General features: G+C 41.6%; 1 protein-coding gene across 1 annotated transcript in view; it reads left to right on the forward strand.

The window, feature by feature from the left end:
* The first annotated feature begins 1600 nt into the window (after window positions 1-1600).
* The window catches only part of LOC134876775 (disheveled-associated activator of morphogenesis 1-like), a 43543-nt gene continuing 20515 nt past the window's right edge, over window positions 1601-24628 (forward strand). Inside the window, 1 exon segment of the mRNA XM_063901913.1 lies at window positions 1601-1741. The gene's annotated coding sequence lies outside the window, so the exon portion shown is untranslated.

Genomic DNA, 24628 nt, shown 5'->3' on the forward strand with positions numbered 1-24628 from the left:
AAACCATCAAAAAGTGACACCATCAAAAAGCTTCACTGATACATTATGGTTCCCACATTACATACAGGCTGTCTTAGTACAGCTATACGTTTAATTTAACTAAACTAACTGGTAAAGAGAGAAGAGTTAACAAAAGTAAAAAGGATTTCAAGTAAATGTTTTGATTTTTTATTTAACAAACATAGCCTTATTTTGTAAATCTTGATTTTTAATATTTTGATGTTTCCATTCTAACGGAGAAATGTGATAAAGGAAACAGCCTGACACCGCTATTAACGTTCTTCTCAACAAATAGGGAAAGACTTTGTCACTCGACCAGATTTAACAAATCTTTTCCACCACTTAAGCACATTTAAAAAGCAAGGAGGAATCCTATACTTGTGAAAATCAAACATAATCTAATTTATTTAATATTCATATTCTCGTTAAACAATGGTGACATGGTGCAGCTGTTCCATCCTGAACAGCTGATCAGTGGCAATGAGGATGCTGCCAACCACTACGCTCTGTGGACATTACACCATCAGCCACGACACCTGGCGCTGGACAGGATGTGGTAACTGTCGGGTCATTTTAGACTTCAATGAAATACAATTTATGTCATATAATTTCAAAAATATTATGTTTGGGAAAAGTGTCAACTATGCTCTAAATCAACTCAGCTCAAATGATGCAGTTTACTTTTGAGCCACCAGAGAGCGCTTTCTAATTATACATGAAGACTAATACCCCATTATATTTTTGTAATGCAGACTGCTTTTGCTGTAAATTTGAGATTTCTGCTTTTTACCAAGTGCTTGGGTGATTAATGGGTTTTTGTTTGTAAACCTCACATCATTACACAATTGAATGTATCAAATTCAGCAGCAATATCTTATTCCACAAACAGTTTATGTTCCTATAATACACCATATGATCAACACATATTATAGGGACTGGTTTATTGGTAGATTGTGATCCAAATAAAAATGATTTTTTTCGCACTTATTGTAAGTCACTTTGGATAAAAGCGTCAGCCAAATGAAATGTAATGTAATGTTGTATACTCTTTTGGTAAACTTTTTAGGCCTAAAAGCCATCAACTAAATGTAGTGGAGTAAAATTAAAATCTATCACTCTAGAGATGTAGTAAGGAAGAAAGTAGCAGAAAAGGAAAATGCTAAGTGAATTACAAGTTCCCATTCAATTGTACTTAAGTATAGAAATTGAGTAGGCCTACATGCCCTTTACACCTCTGATAAAATAAAATATTTTATTAAATCTAGAAAAAATAAGTAGGAAACAAATATCCCCCCTCAAAGATTTACGGTTGGCAAGCACATGAAATATGAGTGGTATTTCTAAGGTTTCTGTGAGGACCGTTGTTTACGTCTTACACTATGTAGTGTACTCGTATTGTACTACTAGTGTACTATGTGCTAGAACTATTTTTTTGCTACGTTTTCTTCTTTCTGTTTCTTTGTATGCAACATTTACCAAAGCAATTTCCTCATTTGTGAAAACCTACTTGGTATTAAAACCGATTCTGATGACTACTACTACCATGATGCTCTCTGGGCCAACAAAGGATCACGCATGCGCATTGACTGCTTGCTTAAACCGATGACGTCATGAGCAGTCCGGACCAACCAGTCTGTTGAATCACCTCTGTGCGGTTTGGACTCTGCGGTTTTCTCTACTTTTCTACTTACCTGATGAACTCGTGCTCACGGTTACCGAGAGAAATGGTCAGCGTGACGAGGTAAGCACGATGTCGTTAGGACAAAACTCTTCCCTTAACGACTGAAACAAAACACGCTGAATATCCACCACACCGTTTGGTTGTGATGGTGACCTCCGTACCGGTGGGGCCGGTCAACACAACAGCGAATCATTAACTGAGTTCGTGGAAGCTCTTTTGTTGAATTACCCGATCTTCAGTGTCCTAAACCCGGTGCAGAAAGGAGACAGCAGTCGGGTGACATTTGCATCTCATTTGCAAATTGTTTTTGTTTTGTCTGTGGGGGAAGCTGACCTGTCCACACATGGAACCGACTGTTCAACGGCTTCTCCACCCCTTCTAAAACCCAAACGAAGCTCTCGACAAAACGGCAGTACATACACGGGGGTCCCGGGGACCTCCAGGGTCCTCTCTCAGCAAAAATGAGGGGAGGTTGAAGTCAATGTATTCACTAGTCTAGATTTGAGAGGTGTCGGTTGATCACGGTTATCATTAATGTCGCAGAGATTTATGTAACCAAATCTGAATCCTATCTGTTCCCAACTACACTTTCACATACAAGGAATTTACTTGGGTGTAATGGTGAATAGACATAATTTGTAAAAAAAAATTCTTTAATTAAGACTTATTTACAGTGTAGGACTATTATTTAAAAAAACCTATGCTGGAAAATACAACAATATTTCTTATATGGGATGTGCAAAAGTTAGTATTAAGACTAACATGTTTTAGTTCTTTACAGTGATATTACTTAACGCTTAAAGGTGGGCTTTATAGTGTTGATTATATGACATACATTTGCGGTTTGTGGGGTTAATTTTGGAATGGTAGGGAAACCCTAAAGCTCTTAAGAGTCTGAAAAGTGACTTTGGTTAATAAGTAATCGTTTGACCCAGTTACACAGTCCGACTGATACTTGATATGTGAGTTCCACCTGTGTTAATATTTGAAATCATTTAAAAACAACCTACAAATCTGACATTTTGAGAACTCTCACCGACGTGATATATTTTACAATCAAACATAAACATGTCAGTGGCTTTGAGTTGGCAACCTTTGTTACTTTGGTAGTGCTGCTCTGCAATTTCCTTTACAAAATAATAAATGACTGCATAAAGCTAATATTGTCGATTAGATCTGCTTGGCCCTGGTTTATCAGTGAGGCCTATATCTGTAGGTACACAGGTCCACAAATACTGGATAACCTTTTATGTGCCTTTACATATTTAATGTGTGGATAGCATTTTAATTTTAGCTGTGAAATGTGCTAAGAAATCAACACTTTTTAACATCAAATTTGTATTTATATTGATATGCAGCTCTTCTCATCTCCCTCTATTGTCATCCATGATGGAAAAATTAAGTTTTCATATGCCCCAAACTGCCACATTACCCTAGATAAAAGGGCTGGACTCTTTGGCTCAGACATATGATACTTCACCTGTTCTGAGTTAATATTCGCTTTTGCTGAGAAGTGGAATAACTCACTTGTGAAAGCCGTGAAGTTAGTGGTCAGTCCGAGAGCTGAACACGGAGATTATCACAGCATTATCATTGTAGCTGGGCAGGCTTATTCCCTGTGGGCGCTTATCAGAAAAAGGCTTGCATTCCCGAGAATTAAAATGCTCTTAATCATCGAGGGGCCTGTACGTGCTTGTAATGGGCCGCTGCCTTGTGAGAGGGCTTACTGCTGTGGTGTGATCTGCAGACATGTTTTCACTGTAAATGTTGGGAGAAGCCTTACGTGATGTACCATGCTGTTATTTTGTCCACAGTGTTAATGCTCAGACAGGGAGTTGGCTGGTCACAGATCAGCAGCGACAGGCCCTGACATTTCAATTGCATGCCTTGTTGCGCTGAATGGATGTACATTGCAGATAATGAGTGTTTGTTAGAGCTGCATGGTTTCCCATGGTATGAACTTTAAGCCTTTTTATTAGAGCCTGGCATGTTTGTTCATATTATTGGCTGATGAGTTATATCAGTGTTGGCACATTTGAAGATGGTTGCATGTATGTTCCAAGTAAAGAATAACCCCATTTAATTCTGTTCATGTACAGAGCCTGTTCTGACATGTACTAGTATTTAAGTCAATATCGTTAATTCATTTAAACCCAATATCATCAAAATCACAATTTCGCCTCAGGGGGTCCAATTTACACACATTATTTATTGTGCAATAGTTTTCTAATGGTTAACCCTTGCACCCACCGTCTTTAGGCAAAATTACAGCTCAGATAAGGCAAGGCATTGCATGTAGCTTGTAGTGTTGACCAAACACAGCTATATAGCTTTTTAAATAAGAATCTTAAGTATATATTCACTCAAAATTAAAGTTTGTCATGCTGTCAAAAGTTCTATTGACCAATATTCTTTCGAGGTATTGTATCCAAGGTAATAAGTTCCTGCCAATACTAATACCTTGCTAAGCTTGTCTGGCTTTTTTAAGCAGCTCTACCCGTTTCCTTTAACAGTCATAACCACATTAATTATTACATTCTGGCATGGTTCTCTCTGCACCAGGACAGCCTTGGGCTGCAGTTTCCACCGCCTCTCTTTGTTGGCACTGGTCGTTTGTTGATATTTCTTGTCATCCTGCACACTCTGAGCTGCAGCCGGAAACTGAGTTTGACAAAAACTGTTCTTGGTGAAACTCACTGCAGCACGGAGACTCAGCTTCAGTTGGCAGTGGGGGAAAACCGGAGAGCATCGATCAATAGTGTATGTTGTGATATAATCCGCTCTGTCTTCACATTTCCTCAGTGGGGACTAACATGATCTGACAGCTGACTGAGCTTAAAGGTCTTAAACAAAGTGAATAAATTCAGACTTAGTCATTCTCACGCATTGGCAGTAGAAACTAAGAGAAAGAGCTGGCTTTTAGAGGAGGTATTTGAAGATGGTAGGCGAATATATTGGTCATTCCCATGATCTTATCTGTGATTCAGTTCTTGCTCCCCACAACAAAGCGCCCACACCAAAGTGGCCAGTCCATAAACAGTGTGAGTGTATTGTACCTGCTCTTCTGTCTGTCAGCACACACTGCTGAAGCTCTCAGGGAACTGGGTTAATGAACTGAGTGTTACGTTTCACAGGCATGGCCATGCAGCAGTGGGGGGGCGGTGGCCTCCCTGGTTGGCTCTCATTAAGAACTGCACAGTGAAAGATTAAACGACGGCGCCAACAACAGGGGGGGAGGTATAGACTAATTATTTTTTCAATGGTAGATGTCATTAAGGAGTGGCTGTAACACAGCTGAGCCCCTTAAAGACGGCCATATGTCAGCAGGCTCTCTGGATGTGTTGGTGGCGTTAATGCACAGAGGCAGGTGAAGGACCACAGCTGATGACTGTTTTCCCAGTGAGAATAATGGAAATGTCCATGCTTATTAAGGCAGTCAGTTGTTATATTGGCTTTCCCTGTAGCATTCAGGGCCATATAAGGGCTATGAATGGCGTTATAAATCATGCACTGTTGAAACCTGTTCTCTATTTTACATGCATTTAACATGTGTAATTGCTGGGGTTGAGCATTTAGTGGATGTTTACACTGCGTTGTCAGTAGATAATGATTAGTATGAGAAGGTAGCAAATCCAGTTCGGATACATACCATAGGTACTTCACATATTTTAAATATTGACTCATGCTGCATGTGTTACCCTTTTTGTATTCTCTCTCTACACAAGGGATTGGACAATATGACAATGTAAACTGTGAGAGGATGTATGGCTAGTATCCAGTAATGTTTATGTTGATGAAGTGGTTTAAAAAGTATTTGAATAGTTTGCCGGATGGTTCTTCCGGGTCAGTATGGTGGTGGAGCTTCATGCTCTCAGATGCGGCTCTCTCTGTATGATGAGTAGGGGATCCTGTGGGATAAGCGGCGGACCTGCAGCGCTCGGCTTGCCCGCCACAACAATAGGCCTGTATGGCTGTTTGAATGTGCCATTCTTTGTGCGGTGTGCTTCACTTGGGCCAGACAATAGCTTCATTTAGCATCCCTGCTCCATCGAGGCTGCGCCGTCACCATGGCACCCCTGCCCTGCCACACCCTGCCCCCAGTCTGGCCCTGTTTTGCACTTGTCCTCTCTGCCGGGACAGCTGGGCTCAGGCAGCCGTTGTTGGCCACACCCAGGAGCCAACCTCACATTTTGAGGATTGTTGCTTTGTGGCCAGGCTGAACCAACCATCAGATTTACAATTTTTGCATGTCTGAAAAGTTGAGTAATATAAACCAAAAGCCGATCCGGCCCCTAACTTTGAGCTTGATGGGGACCTGCTAAATATTACTTACTGGAGAGAAAACCCAAAGAGAGGCTAAGGATGACAGCCAACTCGACTAAAAACCTAACCACCTTCTGTCTACTCTATCAGAAAGGGTTAAGTTTAGTTAACAGGAAGTAAGGAAGTAAACACCATAGGCTGTAACTATTGGTTCAAAGCTTCACCCATAACATTGGCATTCAAATTCCCGAATAACATTTGGATGCCAAGTGTCCTCGTTTTGTTTGTTTTTTTACATTAAGCACTATCAGGGCCAAGAGATTGACTTGGAGTGCATCTTTTTTACTGCCTGCCAATTGAAGCAACAGAAAATCCCATCGTAAACACTTGCATTGTCAGAAGGGTTTAGATACCTATCCAACAATTGCACCCTGCTTGTCCCCTCCCAACACCGTTGACTCTTGACCTCCCTGATTGTTTTGAGGTGAAAGGGCAGTGCACCCTGCTTCCAGCTCAGCCACTGAGTGGTGGCACATTTTTAATTAATGAGCTTAAGGTTGGCAGCCCTCACACCCTATGGTGAGTTATTGATCCTTCACAGCAACTCATTCAGTCCCACTGTTTCTATACGCAGTTAAAAATGCATCACAAACACATTATGGTGTAAACTGGACTGGGTGTGTAATGAAAACTGACTGGAAAAACAGTTGCAGTGACTGCAGATGTTTTGTAAAGGACTAAACAATATATCCATGTTATGTCCTTAGACTATAAAATTGAAATTGATTTTGGATATTGTAATAACCTAAAGACCTTTATTTTCATGGTTTTAAAGGGTTAGGTGAGTTCAGCCCAGTCATTGTTGTTGCAGCGCAGTCTCATCTCCACAGAGCGGCTCCCTGCAGTACTCTGCTTCTATAACTAGAACAGGGTCACCTAGGAAATTATATTTTGGGCCAATCTGAACTTATTGCAGTTGTGCTCGACAGCACAGTACAAGCTGTACTACTTCTGAAGCCTGCAGAGATACTTCTTTTAAGACTTTTTTAAGTGGTAAAGACAAAGATATACATTTTAAAACGCAGCACTCAATCTTACCAATTGATTGAAAAGACCATTTTAAACATAAAATGGTGTTTCTGATGGTAGTTTGTTTGTTAGCAGGATCATTGAAAAAGCACCGGCCCGATTGCAATGAAACTTTGCTTAAGAACGTAGTTGGGCAAAAGAAGAACTCATTAAATATTGGAGCAGCTCCGAAACACAGAACAGATTTCACGTTGGCTGCCTTGGCTGAGGTCTGCGCTCTCAGAGTTATTACTCATTTGATCTTTTAGACAGTACAAAAGTGAATCTATCTTGTACACATGACAGAATTGGTAAGAACTCCTGTAAATGTACGTAAACAGAGGAGAAAGCAATCAAGTGATTTTGCACCTACTGAGCTGTAATTTTCTCCTCTCTTTGTCCTCTTACTACTCCCAGCAAAGCGATAAATGCACTGTACACTCTAATAAACATAACCATTTAGGAAATAGTCATCCTTGGTTTCGTGCCGTCTCATTTGGAGTGACATAATTGTCTCAGGCTGTGACAGTATGGCACATGACAGAGCCTATATTTATACTTGCTTGGTTGTGTCCCTGACTGAAGTCTTTCAGTCCGGTAATGCTCCACAGCTTGTGAAGGTTCTTAATGAATAGCCTTGCTTAGCTTTTCCTGCTCAAGGGTGGCGATAACAAAGTTGGAAAGTGACTGTTCTCTCGCCAGAGCGATAGAATTGAGGCAAACCTCAGATTACCATGACAATGAGCATCAACATTAATTACTTTGTGTGCTGCCTTAGCCCCAAGATGTGGAAAGAGTGTGTGTAGCCGTGCTGCGGTTCAAACAAAGGGAGCATGTGGGTCCTGTACGTGTGTGGGGGAGTCCCATAACCCGAGATGTTGGTTTGGGAGGTTGGGAGGGGGTTTATGGGCCAAGTGGGATTCATGTTTCAATCCTTGCTCGCCTCCATCCCCTTTTGTCCAGGTCACCGTCACATTATTAATGCTAATTCCCGTAGCAGAGATGCTGGAAATAAGATTTTTCTTTTTAGGAGCTTGCAGTTTTGGAGGGTGTGACCTCTCTGTGCTGTTTGTATGTTTCAGGAGAGCTTGCAGTTGGTTGAATGCCAGCATTTCTGTCTTTAAGAAAATGTGCGCAATTATCAGTTCAGGCTGCTACTTGTAGTGATGGTAAATCACGGGAATCTTATGCATGTTCATATCAAACCAAAACTTATGACGCTCAATAACCCAGCCTTGTTACAGCAGCATTCCTACCGTTAAATACAGAATATTTAAGGTAAGTCTTATCTTATCAGGGCGCAAAGAGGATTTACCTCAAAGGATGGTAACCGTGGCAGTATCCAGGTGCAGACTTTTCCATCTGATTTTGAGCTTTAACACAGCCAAACCCACAGCTTGTTTTGACGTCTACGCAAGACAAAGCTCAACCCTAACCTGATGACCTCACAAAACACAGTTTTCTAAATTCGAGCCTTGAGGGTACAAGCCTCAACCCTTTTTAAAAAGACATGCAAGTAATGACTTCTGGATTGGCAGAACATGCAGTTTATCATGTTTGCTTATTTTCCTCAGATTGGAACAGGTCACACGTGAACATTTTTCTGCAGGTCTTGAAACAGCAGACAGATATCAGAATCAGCTGCAGACTGTGCCAGAGCCCGGCATGCTTTATCCTGCTCCTAAAATGCAGCCCCACCCGACAGAAAGCACCCTCAAGTTCTAACAAGTTTTCAAACAAAACAACAAAGCGAGTAGAAAATAATGTTTATGGTACATTTTTGTATCTTGCTTTGATTGGTGAAGTAATGCAACTTTATCAAATCATGGGTTCACAAAAGCATCAGGGCACGTTTTAACAGTTGGCTAAGGTTTGATTTCTCTGACCTAATCATGTTTGCGGGTAACTCCCTTTCCAAATGGACTGCCTTGATTTGTCATTATCCTCTGCTCTAATGCAGGCTGTGGTTTAACAATTTCTCATTCTCTTAAACTGAGATGTTATTGGTATTTTTACCATGGTAATACAATTTCCCGATAAGTGAGTTGGCGATGCCAGTCATGCACTATCTTATTGAATTTGTTGAATTTTTGATTGTTTCAAAAAGCATCTTTGTTTCTTTTTTAGAATGAGACACATTGTGACTTTTTACAATTAACATTCACAAAAGTAATAGCTATGGACTGAAACGGCTTCCTTCATTCTTTCCTGATATCTCATTATGTTTCTGTTTACCTAAAAGATAGCCACAGTAGCCACATACCTCCCTCCAGGAACAGAAGGTATCCTGGTTGCTTTGGGAAGAGTTTTAGGCTGCTGCTACCAAGCGCAGGTTCCCACAGTATAACATATCTGTGTGATAACATTACTGTAGAAACGCCGTCAAAACAAGTATCCAGTCAGACGAAACCAGCTGCGTCAACAGCTAAAATGTTCCTCGGGAGTGATTGTATTACAGACTTTTAGTGGCGACCATTGTCGGTATTTTTCTCTTTGTTATGTAGCTTGTTTTATTTTTCCCAGTGTTATGATTTAGAGGTGATCCATCAGAACAGCTGGCTCATCTTTCAGTGCTGTAACCCTTACAGTAAAGTGTCATTCGAGGGGGTGTTTTACTATTGAATCTATCAATGTGTTTTAAGGTGAACGGCGGTGATATGAGCACCATATACACAGTGTTGTTTGTGTCCCAGCGGTTGGCCTTGCACAGTTGATAGCGGAGAGGCCGCAGGGCAGAGGCTGTCAGGTCGATCCTGTTAAACAGCAGGTGTCCTTGTTAACGTCCCTAAACATCCTCTTTCTGCTGTTTGTGTTTTGGTTTCATCGTTTTGCCGCTTTGCCACACTTTTAGTTTCTGATTCCCAAGCTGCTGTAATATTTAGTTTTGACTCGTCTGGTCTCAGGTTGTTTTTTCCTGTCGCCGAGATTATGACACACAGATAAGCAGCTTGTAGCTCAGCCATGCAAGATGGCTGCCTACTGTATGACAGCTTGGTAAGACTTTAGACTTTGCCTCCGTGTCTGTCATACAGTCAGTCATGCATCTGTCTGGACATAAGCCAGCTTCATATCAGTGTTGGCGGTCACATATGAGGCCGAGACCTCAGACCTTTTCTTATGGATTTAGTCTGAGGAGCTAATTCTCAGAGCAGCCATGTATGGAGTAAGCTAATGGCCACAATGTTTTGAAGCTGTCTTCACCCTCAGAGCAGACCGGACACTGATTGGATTATGTTGGATTATTGTTACTGTGTTTGTTTATTGACCATGATACCTCTACTGTAGCACTTAAATGCAGCTCCTCTGTCTCATCGCTCTGCTGAAACCACTAACCAGTGATTTCTCAGCGCACTGAGCTTGACCTACATCTGGACGGATCAACAAGTTAAGCCAGAGTCTTTTAACCCTCAAATTCTGTCAATCCGTTAGAAGCACGTTCCCTGCAGCTGCAGCTTTTCCCTTCATAATAATTCGGATATTTTACGGATCAAGAAAAGGACGCAAAAATAGGTTAATAAGACAGGTAAGGCTCAGATGTCTTTAAAAAATCACATTACGGAACGTTTCACTAGCTTTCTTCCAGTGTGTTCATTAAATGCTCACCTCCATCCACTAAGCAGCTTCTTTAAGTACAAGACTGAACTTTGACTCCATAATTTGACTTTATAATGTCTGCTTATGAAAAGAAATGTAGAAGACATGTGAAGAGGAGCTTCAAAAAAAAGAGGAAAATATTCTTCATTATGTTGGTTTTTCGCAATTTTAATGCTTTTAATCGATTACAGGAAATAGAGGCTTACACTTTCTGATTATTTGTGAGTCGAGGGAACATAATACTCCATGATATACACATTGAGGAACCCATCCCTCCCATTAGATCAATGTTATTATCTCTACCACAAGCCAAAGTTTACCACATCTATCCTTCCTAAAGACTTCCTTCTTTTCTCCTTTTATCTCAAAGTCTAAACTGTTAAGTGTCATATCCTTACTTGGCCTTCCTTTTTCGTGATTGCTGTTCCTTGGCCTGGCGTTATAGAGATAAGTGGATACAGAAAGTTGCGTGGCCCCTTCTGGGATGGACTTTCTATTCCAGGGGGTAATTACAAGCTTTCCCGAGGGTGGGTAGAGACCAATAGGATCTTTTTCGATCCTGGCATTTCATTTGTGAAAGTTAGGGTCTCCTGCAAGGGAAGGGCTGCATGGGTGGAATTTATGGATTACGCCCCACCCTGCATGAAACATATGTATGGTGTGGCCCTGTTCCCCTCCGCCACATGATACGAGCCGTATAAAGCGTTCCCCCTTCACACATTCCTTGGCAGCAGACTGAGAAACAGTTTTCTTAAAATTAAGTCTGTCAGTCATGATTCTGCTGAAAATATACTTTTCATTAGCTTCCCCTATTTCTAACGTCTCATGTGTTTGTGGCTTTTGACCTCATGTCTCACACTGTGAGCACAGAATTGAACATTTCACCAAAATCCTTTTATTTCCTGTTTAACCAGCGACACTCCGTCAACAGGCTTGTAATCACAGCTGAACTGTTCAGGGTCATCCGCAATCGGCAGCCAATCACATTTCCATGCTTCCTTGTTTCAGTGCTGATTCGTGGCCCACTATTTTCTAGCTCCAGCAGCTTTCGCCATTTAACTTCAATCTTGTCCTGTACCATCTGGGAGGATGGCAAAATGGTGCCTTGTAGCTGATATCTTATGTTTTGCCATGACACAAATTCATAAAATTCCAAAGCAACAGAGAAAAGAGAGATCATTTCTGTTGATAAAACAATAAGAAAAGGCTAAAGTTGAGTTTAGTCTGCCCTCACATGTTCAATAATTAACTGATGAGTGCACTCTTTCAGTCCGTGTAATTTTAATCTGACTCAGCAACACACTCTGTTGATATGGCAACACACATAACTATTCTTTCTGGGGTCTGCAAAGTTTTGTCAGTCTTTGAAAGTCATTGTCGTGATGATATGAGCAATGTAAATGAAAAATAGTGTTATCAAAAGAAATAGGAAAATATTAGGCTGTGGCCACTTAAGAGAAAGGAAGTGTTAACCATTTCATACACGGCCGCCCCTCCCTATACGCAGAACACGCGCAGCAGTGCGTAGGGCCTGATATTGCACTGTGGGCCTCATCTTATGCGCATATGATGCGCAAATATGCACGCCACATTTTCCTTTAAAACTGACTTTAAACACAGAAAGGCCCGACAGCGCCGTAATACCTGGTGATGTCAGCATCCAAGTGCACCATACATTTCCTGCTGTTTGCACCTGTTGCCTTTGAGTTCACCAAAACATCAGTCCAGGCTTTTATTGACACGGATGATCCATCCCACCAGAACAGAAGCCCTGCATGGGAACAGGACCTGTCTGTTATTCCAGCTGCAGGACGTTCTTTACAGAGGCAGTTACCCAGGACTGTACAGCTTCCACTCTTATCCACACATGACTACACCGGCGCGGATCGCCACTGATGTCTGCAACACCAGACCTGTGGAGATAAACTGTTTCACACAAGCCCGGTTTCTTGGATCAAGCTACAGTGCGATCTCAGATACGGCCATTCAAAAATCAAAGCAGAAACGTTTTAAGAAGATTAGACAATAACAAGATTGTATTATTTCAGCTAGCATGACATGTGTCTTGGAAGTGGTCCAGAAATGTTAAGGTTGCAGGCACTTTACACGCTGGCAGCAAGAGAGGCAGCTGTTTGAAACTTTGAAGTTCTAATAACCCAAAAAATCATGTTAAGTGACCTTAATGGTCCATAAAAAACATAATCCTTGATGAAAAGTGGTTGGTTTGTGCTTTTTATGGATAAGGCAAGAAGCAAGGAAGCATTTCTAACACTGAAGGGTATGGATTGCTCGCTCACAGCTGTTAGGGAAAACGCTTTTACTTTTAGGTTTTATTTGTGACTTTGTTTTTGGCAGAGCAGTGTTTCGAGTCTTGGCGAGGAGCGTAATCCATTGTCTCTGTGACAGTCTCCGTAACAGAACATTTGATACCCTACTCTGTGTTTTTGCCACTTTCCTTCACTATGTGCTGATGTACAACGCAGTGTTGCATTACAAAATATACAAAAAAAGCACTCTGTGTTTTGTAACTGTGATACCCTTTAGTAACACTTGACCCACTCTTGAAGAACAGGAAGTTGATGAGGTATAGGTGACACATATTCTGTCAACAACACCTGCACAGAAACGTGTTAGACCTGAATCAAGATGATGACGTATGTTATCTCATGAGAACATGTCTGATGTTTTTCATCAAAGTGATTGGTTGGGATGTTATAACCTCAGGATACAAGAGTTGATTTAACACCCTGTCATGGAGTCTCAACAATACCATTTCATTTTATACCTCTTAATGTAGGGATGAATAGATACTGAGTTCTTTAAATAGTGTATCTGGTACCAACAGCAACCCAGGGACAAAAAACACACAAAATGACATCAAAACGAACCAGTTGACGACTATCCAATCAAAAAACAATAAATACATGATAAATGGCCTGAGTTAAACGGGAAGAATGTGACTCCTGAAACTAACGTGACTCCTCTGAAGTTGTATCACACTTCTGTGGGGACTTTATAAGCACTCGGGACACTTGCGGTTTTACAGTGATGTCACAGAGTGAGGCTTCTTTAACCTCGTAAACAATCTTTGGTTGGATACAGACACCGGCTTGCAGAGAGAGCACACAAATCCTTCAGCAGTCAAGTTTAATGTTGGCCTGCCATCAACTCACTCACAAAATAAACGTTAATTAGCGACAGCTGATATGATGCACCGCCGGCGACGTTTATCATTTGGGAGTTTCTCAAAAAGGAACAATAGAAAGTGGATGTCACAGTGAAACCTATAGTTTTGACAGTGGTTGATAATTGGGTTTTCTTAAGAGAAAATAACTTGGGACCTCTAAAGTTCTCTGAAGACTGACATGAAATGACACTGAATGAAGTCGCTCTTACATTGTGACATTGCCGGTTGTCTTTTGCAAAATCTTGCAGCACAAGGTAAAATTACTGTCACCTCGCATATATTTATTTCAAGTTAAATGCTTTTATGCATTCCATCCTCTATAAAAAAATGTCTTTGCTACAGTCCCAAAAAATATCTCTCTGTTGCAATGATGTTTTATGGATGCTGGATGTCAGTAATTAGCTGAGATGCAGGAGTGATGCTAGGCCTGTAAATCACGAAGGAGTGTCTTGAATTGTTTAGATTAAAAAATTGCCAGTCTGGCAATGATATTTTGTCATTGCCAGACTGTTTGGTTGGGATATGTGTAGTGTTTTGCTCGGGCTGAAGGTGTGTATGATAAACAGGAGGGTGTTTAAAGGAATAGTTTGTTCCCAACATTTGAAAATCAGTTACTCACTCCTTGTTACCTTGAAGTCATGATGAAAAAGTCATTTAGTTTTCTTCGCATTCGTTCACAAAATTTCAAAATGGAAAATGTCTCCAGTCTGAAGTAAGTTTGGGCAGCGTTTTACAACAGCAGCATCAAACACTCACAAAACACATGTGTTATAATCACAAAACAGTCTTATTTGTCAGGCCATATGCTCAATACTTTCAAAACATGCATTTTCACAAACATCTTACTCTCCAAAATCAACAATTTCTCCTTTTGTGCTGGTGTAAAACCTGTCCATGCAAATACATTTTATGGAGAAGTGTTTTTATTTAGAAGGGGTTTAATTCATCACATTTTCCATTTTTGAATTCTTTGTATTCATCACAACCTCAAGGTAAAACAGAATGAGTAATTGATCTGCAATGACGAGTTTAGGATAGTAGTATTGCTTTAAGGAAGAGAATGGGCGGGAGCAAACTCCTCTGCTTTCTCTCTTACTTTATGTTTTTGACATTTTCCGAGACATTACTCGTTGCCTTGTCACACTTTCACTTCCTCCCATCTATCTCCCTCCCACACCCACATTTACACCTTTTTTTTTTAGCTTTGTTTCCCTCCTGCAGCTCTCCAAACAAACCTTCTCCAAACAAACCCAAAGCAAGTTGTCCAAAGGCAGGGTAGGGAGGGGGAGGGGGTGAGCTGGGCGGCGGCCACGGCTCGGCTGCATCCTATTAGGACTGGGAGTGTTGAAAAGGGGTGTGGCCTGCAGCCAGTAACATCTGTGCCTGTCCTCTCTGCCCCCGGCATTCTGCAGAGAAAGGCAGAGAGAGAGAGGGAGGCTCGGGAGGGAGTGGATACGCTGAGGAGAAGTTCTCACCATGATCTCAAACATGATCTCATGCTGTACGGCGACTTCATCCCCTTCCTTCCCCCCATGCCATCAGAGGAAAACTGCCTTCATCTGACTGGGAGTTTTCCTTTCGGCTGATTTTGACAGCCTCTGGGAATCAAGTTGCTTATTAGCAGCGACCTGCGTGGATTACATACCTCGCGCAGGAAATGCTGTTGCGTTTTTCTGTCGACAGTGCAGAAAGCTGGATGCTGCAGTGAGGATATAAAGGGAATGCAACAGAGACGAGCTCACTGCTGGACAGGGTAAGACGAGCTCAATGGATCTGAGTATATCCTACCCTGTAATCAAATGAGCGCAGGGAGAAGGAGAGCAGGAGAAGCCGGCTGCTGATCGGAATGTGTGTGTGGACTGCATGTGACCGGCTGATAGTCTGAGGCTATCAGTGTCTGTGTGTGTGTGTGTGTGTGAGAGGGGCTGTGGGTGTGCTTTATCATTCCCCAGCCAGGATACAGGCTGGATTCCTCTCCCCGAGACGTAGGTGATTGTGTCACGTCTGTCTTATTAGGAGGTGTCGGTGCGGAAAAACGATGTTGCCTTAGTAACCGTTTGGGGGGGAGGGGAGGATGACAGGGTGCTCCCATCAGGCCCTGGGGCTGATTTGGTGGTGAGAGAGTTGTCCTGTGTATGTGGGGAATGCCCCGTAATGACAAGGCTGGTGTGGAGGTGGGGTGAGGCGGTGGTGGAAATATGTGTTGGTGCGCAGAGGCTACAGGCTGCTACCTCCCACCAGCAAATGCAGCCCGTTATCAGGCTTAAGTGTGTGTGTGTGTGTGTGTGTGTGTGTGTGTGTGTGTGTGTGTGTGTGTGTGTGTGTGTGTGTGTGTGTGTGTGTGTGTGTGTGTGTGTGTGTGTGTGTGTGTGTGTGTGTGTGTGTGTGTGTGTGTGTGTGTGTGTGTGTGTGTGTGTGTGTGTGTGTGTGTGTGTGTGTGGATGGCAGGCCTACTTTTTTCCATCATGAGGGGCGGAGAGCAGATAATCAGGTCAATGAAAGGGAAAGTCACCTTGAGCAGAGAGGGGTCCGCTCACCTCGCCTCGTTTCCTGCCCATCCTTCTCAGGTTCCACTTCCTGAGCCTCCCCCCCCCCCCCCTGGAGAGTGCTCTATATCGCATGTAAATACTACACACACCGATGGATTAAGAAGTCTAGTCTTTGGAGCTCTGCTGGATTTCACAGTGCTGCCGAGTGACTGAAGGCTAGATTTTACCCTGTAATCCTAAATGTTTTTTTTGTTATTTGTTTTGTGTCTGCTGAATTAGAGACAATCCTATTTTCTCCCCCATAAACATCCAGAGCAGATTAAAAGAGAGGGTAATGTGCGCTCCAAAGGGGCTTACTTTGAATCACAAACCCAGCCTGCACCAGCCACCCAGCCGCTTCGGTTACCATAGCAACTGAGGAAGAGGTAGGGACTTTTGTTTTTGAAAGGACAGACAGGCTGCAGCGCCGGGTATCCGAGGAGAGATTACAGCGCTCTCCCCGCCCCCTTATTGATGATCGGAGAGGTTATCAGTTTAACTGCTCAGGAATAGATTTGTGACTATTATGGGAGTGTGCCCACACTGTGAGGCACATCAGGTCTGCTGTTCCTATTCACACACACACACACACACACACACACACACACACACACACACACACACACACACACACACACACACACACACACAGAGGGAGATCATGGTGAAGGCTGTTAGTACTTAATGATGCTTTCAAAGTACTCAGTTTATATCTGACAACTCCAAAGGTTTTTCTATTCTTCATTGATAACCAGCATTTTCTCCTATTTCCCATTATTGACTCCATATTCACAGTGATGCTCATCTTCCAATGGTCGTCTCTTTAATGTTGATAGTATCACAGACTTAATTTGATGACAGTACTCTTCCCTTCCTGCTGATAGTATAGGAGTTATTGATTGTCTGCTTTAGTGGTCCAACTTTTTCCTGTCAGATGGTTCACTCACAGCCATATCAGATGAGCTCACTTGTCAGGTTACAAATCTGTTCATTTGAGCTGATTTAAGACAGATGTGATTTATTTTTAATACAATTAACTCTATGAATGTTTGGGTCAATTTGTCCATGTTTTCTTCTGTTGTAATTCAAGTTGTAGTGGCAGAGGAGGTGAGTTTCAACCATGTATCTGTGACTTTGACTGTTTGTCCATTACTTTTAACTATTTTAGAACTTTTAACAGGACTACTTTTGGTTAATCATACCTATTAGTTGTACTGTGTTCCAACCAACTATCCAGGGCTTTTAGCTGTGTTAAACACTGCCTTTTTTGTTCAGATATTTCAAAATGATGAAGCACATGATATGGGCTATTTTTAAACCAAACTGATCTTTTCAGTGTTTTGGATCAAAGCCAACAAACTGAATCCAGATGACTAAGCTGTGGCAAAGATTTTGTCGCCTGTTTGAGTAGTTTCCTTCGTTGCCCCGAGTCTAACCTCCCTCCTCTTGAAGGGGTTGACCCAAGGAAGAATGCTAACACGTTAAGAGTGGGGGGTTGGAGAGTCTGTCTGCAGAACGAGTTTGACAACCTTGCCTGTGGAAAGAGCAGCAGCCTTGAACCTGCTTTTTAATCTCTGTCCTCCCGACATTTCAGCCACACACTCCCCAATCCTACGCGTTAGTTTTTAGTTTTATGATATCATTCATGCTTGTAAGAAGTAAAGGAGGATGCAGCTAAATTGCTTTTGAAGTTGTGGAGCCATTCAGTGGCTTTTTGATAACATTCAGTCAAAAGTAGTTAGTTTTTTATCTAATCCGTCACCATAGGCAATTAAATAATCTGACTTTCTCCTCAGGAATTAATATGGTGGACTTCAAAGATATATTTCTATGGATAAGGTGAATGGTTTTGGTGCTAAACGTGCTACTGTAACACACAAGCTAAAACAAACACAAGGCAGGTCTGCTAGGAAATGGATCATCTCTAGGTTACCACACACTAGATATATTGAATATCTCCCAGGCAACAAAACAACCTAAGTGACAAACATTAGCATTAGGTTTGCACAACCCTTTGTTCATGAAATAATGTTACGTCATCAACAGGAATACACACAGATTTAGTCAGCTTCCACGGACCACTGCCTTTTTTCTCCTGTTCCTGTTTGGTGATCATTTTTGACCAGATGATGAACCTCTATTGAATGAAAAGAGGCGCGGCTAGAGATACAGAGGCCTGAGCTAATATGAGTCATCACAGACTGATAATGTATCCGGCTGAAATGTGTGAAGACCACGAGTCGGTTAAATGAGGAAGGATGTGGATAACAATTAGATTATGTCTATGTGACGTGGATAATAGAGTTCCCTGTTTTCAGTTACAACAGATACTGCAGTGTGTTGGTAACAGAGAACAGGATGCTTTGTAGCTTTACTCTGTAGCTTTTATTTTACAGTTGTGATACCGGCCCTATTTGAGTTCCGTTTGTTTTGTGCCACAAACACGTATGAACCAACCAAAGAGAATATCTGCAATTTTCTGAGAAGCTGGAACCACAGTGTGAACAATGAATCCGCTTTTAAAATAGTTGGTCCTGCACTGAAATGCTGTAAAGTAACTTAAAACCTGTTCCATTTGAACTTTCAGGTTATTATTTGTTGTTCGTTAGGTCCACAGTCCACAAAAATAATAATTTCCCAATTGTGAAAAAGGGCCCGCAAACGTAATTAGAAGACATTGTTATGGTGTCATCTTAAAACTGGAAAAACAACCAGACCTAAAGAGGTCCCATTACATTCCTGCATATAAATGTTTGGCACAACAGTCACAACGCGCAGTCACTTTGTAACAACACAATGTGACTACTTCAAAGTCTTACAAGATGTGAACTGTTTGAACCCCCAGACATGTAGACATGAGACATTAAGTGTAAAATATATCAGCTGGTGGAAGAAATACTTCCTTTGTGTGTCTCTGCGCTCTCGCTGTATGTTAATCCTGTAATCTGAGAGCCACTTCAGCACTTCTCCATCAGCCATGTGACATTAATGATCCGAAGGCAAGGCCTTTGTGATATCTCGACACAAAACCTTGTCACCTAAATGCACATAGGCACACAGAAAATCTCTTCTAGTGTAACTCTGTTGCTTTCGCGCTGTGGGCGGTGTAGACTGTTTGGTTGATTCTAATATCCTCTTTACCTGCCAGTCAGCATTTTTATCATATCGCAGTTATCTTCTGATGTGTGTCCAAGTCTGTGTGTTTGCTCATTGTGTAATTGGGGCACCATTATGTAATTGACAGAATGAGCGTTATGTATGCTATCCAGCTGTGGAAGACAATAGGGCACAACTGTGCCGTTTGCTAAACCAGAGAAAATTATACAATGTGACATGTTCAACGTGATAATAATTAATAACATGTGGTGGTTTGCTTTCGCTTAGCCGTTATTAATGTGCGCTTTGAAGAAAAACATGAGGGAGAGATGAGTTCTCTGTATTGTAAGAAAGCTTGGACGTTTATGCGCTGCAGCTGCATTTAAAGATCGCTTTATTACTTTTGACTTTTGTTGCCATCGTGCATTTTGTGGTTAAGTCAACACAGTTTTTCGCAGGTTAAGCAACCGCCCCGTCTCCAAACACTAGGTTGCTGATTGATTTTCAGCCGGGCAGCTCCCAGCTGAAAGGACTTCCACTAGCCCTCACTGTGTGACTCCCGGGCCTTTTGTTTGCAGCTGTCCAAATTGATCCAAAATAAATTACCCAGTGCAGTGCACAACATTCACAGGGTTTCCAAAAGTTCATAAACCTCTTGTGTGAAGCCCACTGCTATCCCTAAACTATTTCTAATATAAAGGCACTTTTGTTTTGTCAGTGAGGAAAAACTAATATAGAGGCTTCCTATGAAACTGCACTAATGTGGAGCGGAATTGAAAATCCTGCTGTGAGATGATCATCAAATTGCAAGTCTGATCCACCCCAAATCCTAAATCAGAAAAGAAGATTAAACTTCTCTGCACCAAATGCCTTTCTGGTCCGCCTATATCACAGCTGCTGCTATAAACATTTTCATTTGGTTGGTAGTTAAAGCTGAAACCACAACATCAGGTTAGCTATGAAGGGTTCAAAGCATGAATGAATGGGTGCTATCTTAGGTTGAGGGAACAGCATGATGTAAGTTTGATAATTAATGACACTTGATTGGTCCAATTTTCCATGACCAATTTGATTTTCTTTCTCCGGCTGCTCTTAAAGGTCAGGGTCAGACAGAACAAAGTCCCTGGAGCAGGGAGGGACTCAAGGACATTAAAAAAAAAAGGAGATACTTCTAATTATCGCTTGAGCCCAAGAGAGACATTATGTCTGTATCTCTTCTCAAAACAAATCAAGGTGACGCAACCCTTCTGCCTGATATTGATTAAAATGACTGCCCTACTAATCACATTCTCATTCAAGGTTTCCTCTGTTATCTTTTGTCTTAAATCTTCTTTGCTCACTTAGAAACATAGGAGATTTGTTTTGCTGGATCTTGTCCTGACATTAGTGCTGATAATGAATTGCTGATGTCGCTATCAGAAAATCAAGAGTAATCCTCAGTGCCAGAGACTGGTGATGGATGCCAGCTGGTGCTGAAGAAGGTATTTCACACATCTGCTTTCAATACTCTACTGTCCACTGTGCTCTCCCTCTGAGGATGGATTCCTGTTCCAGCGGAGGTACCTTTGGCTTATTAGCATCTGCTTTAATTTGTAAATATTATACTCAAAGCAATCTATTAGCAACGGCAGCTAGTAGCTCTTTCGGTTTAGATCAGGTCTTTTGTCCAATGTTTGGCAGTATTTAGTGCTTTGATTTGCGGTTATTGACTGTTTTAAGGCACCTGCACTACAAGCCCTCACTGAGTAGGACCACTTTGGCTGTACAATTTGGGGAATTTAAGATGATATACTTTAAAGGATTAATGTAAGTAAAATACAATTTGTTGAAAATCTTTTTTTTTTTCAAGAGCTCTAGAGGACATCTTCAAATGTCTGGTTCTTTCAACAACTCAAGAACTAGCAGTTCACTGTCATAGTTGAGTGAAGAAACAGAACGTAATGACATTAAAGAAGATGTAGTCAAATAATGTGTGCTTTTTCTTAAGGAATCAAACCCACATCATGTTTACAAGATAGTTCACCATCAGTGCCAGCAAATAAGATGAGTAAAACGGACATAACAAAATAAGAGAAAGGAAGACCAATGAAACAGCTGAAGGAAAAGAAGTGTCAGATCATCGTTGAATTCTTGCTCTCTGTTTTTCCTTCTTCTCCTCACATGTTGGGTAACGTGAGCGCCTCTTTTGTTTAGCTTAAGGTGCTCCTCTCTGCTTCTGCCTTTTCTCCAGCGGACATGACACTTGTGCAGGTTTAGCGGAGAGGTCTTGGGCAGGCACCACACTCAGTCTTAGACTCACTTTACAAACACTGGGATTCTTTTTACAGTCTGGACTCACGCCAGGTCACCCGCTAAACCACATGGTCAGGAAAACAACAAGGCTATCCAAGGATAGAAATCTCGTACAGACAAAGACAGAAGTGTTTGTAGATATATGGTTGGGCGGGTTTAATTATTGGATGTGTATGAATGAAGGAGAAGGACAAGAATCTGCCTCGTGTTGTAAGCAGCAGCCTACAAAAGTCGCAATGTTTCTCCAGTCCGAGCATGGATTTATTTCAGAATAAACACCATTCTTCTTGATTTTATGGAAAGTGCAGCTGTTACATGGCATTATTATCAACATGCAGACTGTTTACATGCCTACAACAAGGATCATTCCTGGAAATAACTATTAATTCTGGTTGAACTTTTACTGCCTGGACAGCTGAGGGTCAGTTTGACTGGGTGAGTCATACATGCTTGTCTTTGAGATCCAAACTAATTTGTGTTTCTTCTCAGTTGTGGCAGATGACAGGGGAAGGGGTTGTTTGTACGGGTGTTGTTCAGGGTCACAACGCTCACCTGGCTATGAAAGGAATGTCCTCTTGTTCTAACAGGTCTCTGTTATGTTGGGACCTTGACCGACTGACAGACAACCTCCGGGGGCAAAATGTTGGAGCTCTCAGGTCTCACAGGTTAACAATTACACCACAAACATCGAGTCATAACAGTGTCACAGTCTGCGTGTTCTAACCTTAAACCCACTCTTTGTTTCTCTTCATGGCTGGGCCGTGGTACACCCGCAGGTCCCTGTACTTGGCCGGGGACCAGCGCTGTCCCACTCTGGCTTACGAGTTTATACAAAGTTTACAGCTCCCTTTAGCTAATGGAAAGATGGGCAGTTTTGTGGACTAATATGGTCAAAGGAGGGCTTTGAATGGCTTCATCCTTTCATGCTAGAATAGATGGTGAGTGTGAAGCCAAGCAGCTGCTGCCAAGGCCTCTGGTAGTCTATTTGGAAAAGTCAAGGATGTGTCAAAATAAATACACTATTCGGTGTGTAAGGAAGGCTGGGCTGCTGTGTACTTTATCCCATGTGTGGCCCTAATGCACCTTGTCTGTATTACATTCAAACCTTTATATATGTATATCTATTCGCTGTATTTATTTAGAAAAGACTGACTATTCTGGTTATGGAACAAAGTTGGCTATTGTTAGTTGTGCTTGACAGTTAGCCCAATTATTACTAGTTTGTTGGACACCGAGACACAAGAGTTAATGTGGACTAATGTCTTGTGTCTGATAATGTGACCATTGCAACAAACTATCATTAACACAGTTTACCTTGGAACGAGCTGTTAAGTGATTATAACCATTTTCTGGATTTACTTATTTAGTTTTTGCTGGCATCGGCATGTTTTAGGAGTATTTACAACAAAGGTTATGACCACTTATAAAAAAAGCCAGACCGATTTTAAGATTTTCTGCTGGTTGGAAAAAGTCTCCAACAGCTTAAGCTGCTTTTCTAAATTTGAAAAGTACAGCTGCTGGATAGCAGATGGACCAAAAAATGGACTAAAATGGGAAAATGATGGCATCAAGCTTTATTTAGGTAGACCACAAAATGGATTTTTAGTCACTCTACTTAGACAAAGTTGCCACAGGAAATGTCTTTGCTTTTCTTTTCCACTTTAGATGTCCTCTAACCATAGCGACACGCAATCTTCGATTACAGTCACATATGCAACATGACCAGGTTACATTTTGACTGCATCACACTCTAAATGATGTATTTAAATGTATTTTAAACATCCTGGTTCAGGATCCATCAAACCGTTCTGTCTGGGCTCAACGTCTGACTTTTAGAAAAACGCTGGGAAAGGTCAAGTGGACTTGGTTATGTTCAGCGGGATGTGGGTCAACAAAGAAAAGACGTCCAGAAATTCCTGCAGGCCAGAGTAGCGTCTCTGTGGTTATGATACATGGCATCAAATTGCTCGGCACATCAGGAGAGAAACTGTCGGGCGGTTTTGGTGACATGTGGACAGCTTGTCCTTGGGGATAACAGAATACTACGCCTGTATTTGCCAAGCAACCGAGATGTCTTGTGCTCTTTACTCCATTACTCCTGCTTGGCGTAGAGCCAGCAGGTCTGAGAGCTCACACTGCAGCTGTCTCCGCTCTTACTGTGTTTGTGTGAATTAGTAGATACAAATCAAACGTGTTTATGTTTTCACTGGTCAGAATGTAGGTCTGTCTTTCCTCAAGCTGTAGTTTTTTAGCTTTAGCAACAATGTCAAATATCTCTTTTAATGTTTGAATAGCTGCAACCAAAATGGTTTATGTACAGTTAATCTGATCCCGGGGCAGAATAGAGAAGACTTAAGGGCTGTTACATTAAACAAGACTAACAATCTACCGCCATAATATCTGCTCTGTGAAGATGTACACGCTGTGAGCTAAATCCTAAAGCTAACATGGTGACTATGCTAACGTCATGATGTTTAGCTTGTTTTTTGTTTACATTGTTCACCATCTTAGTTTGATGTTAACATGTCACAAGCCGGCACAGGGAATGCAACAACAGAGGGGAGACAGGGGTCATAACAACCCACGTACAGTTTTCTTATCAGCACTAAACAAAACCTTAAATGGATTTCAAACTTTTTGGCTATAAAAGAAGAAAGAAGAAGGATACCCTTAATCGTCCCACAGAGGGGAAACAATGCGATGGTTGCTGTAAATGAGAAGAAAATGTATCGATCATCATGATTCATCCTCACAACAAACATGAATGTCTGTATTTCATTCCATGTAGTTCTTAAGATAACATTGCTATCCCTAGATTCCTGCTGCTAGCTTGGCTTAAACCAACCCCCAAATATTCTTAAGATTTTTTTCCCCACATAAGATCTTCACCCAACTCAATGTAATGCGCTCAACCCTCCT

This window comes from Eleginops maclovinus, chromosome 15 (assembly GCF_036324505.1).
Source record: "Eleginops maclovinus isolate JMC-PN-2008 ecotype Puerto Natales chromosome 15, JC_Emac_rtc_rv5, whole genome shotgun sequence".
Lineage (NCBI taxonomy): Eukaryota > Metazoa > Chordata > Actinopteri > Perciformes > Eleginopidae > Eleginops > Eleginops maclovinus.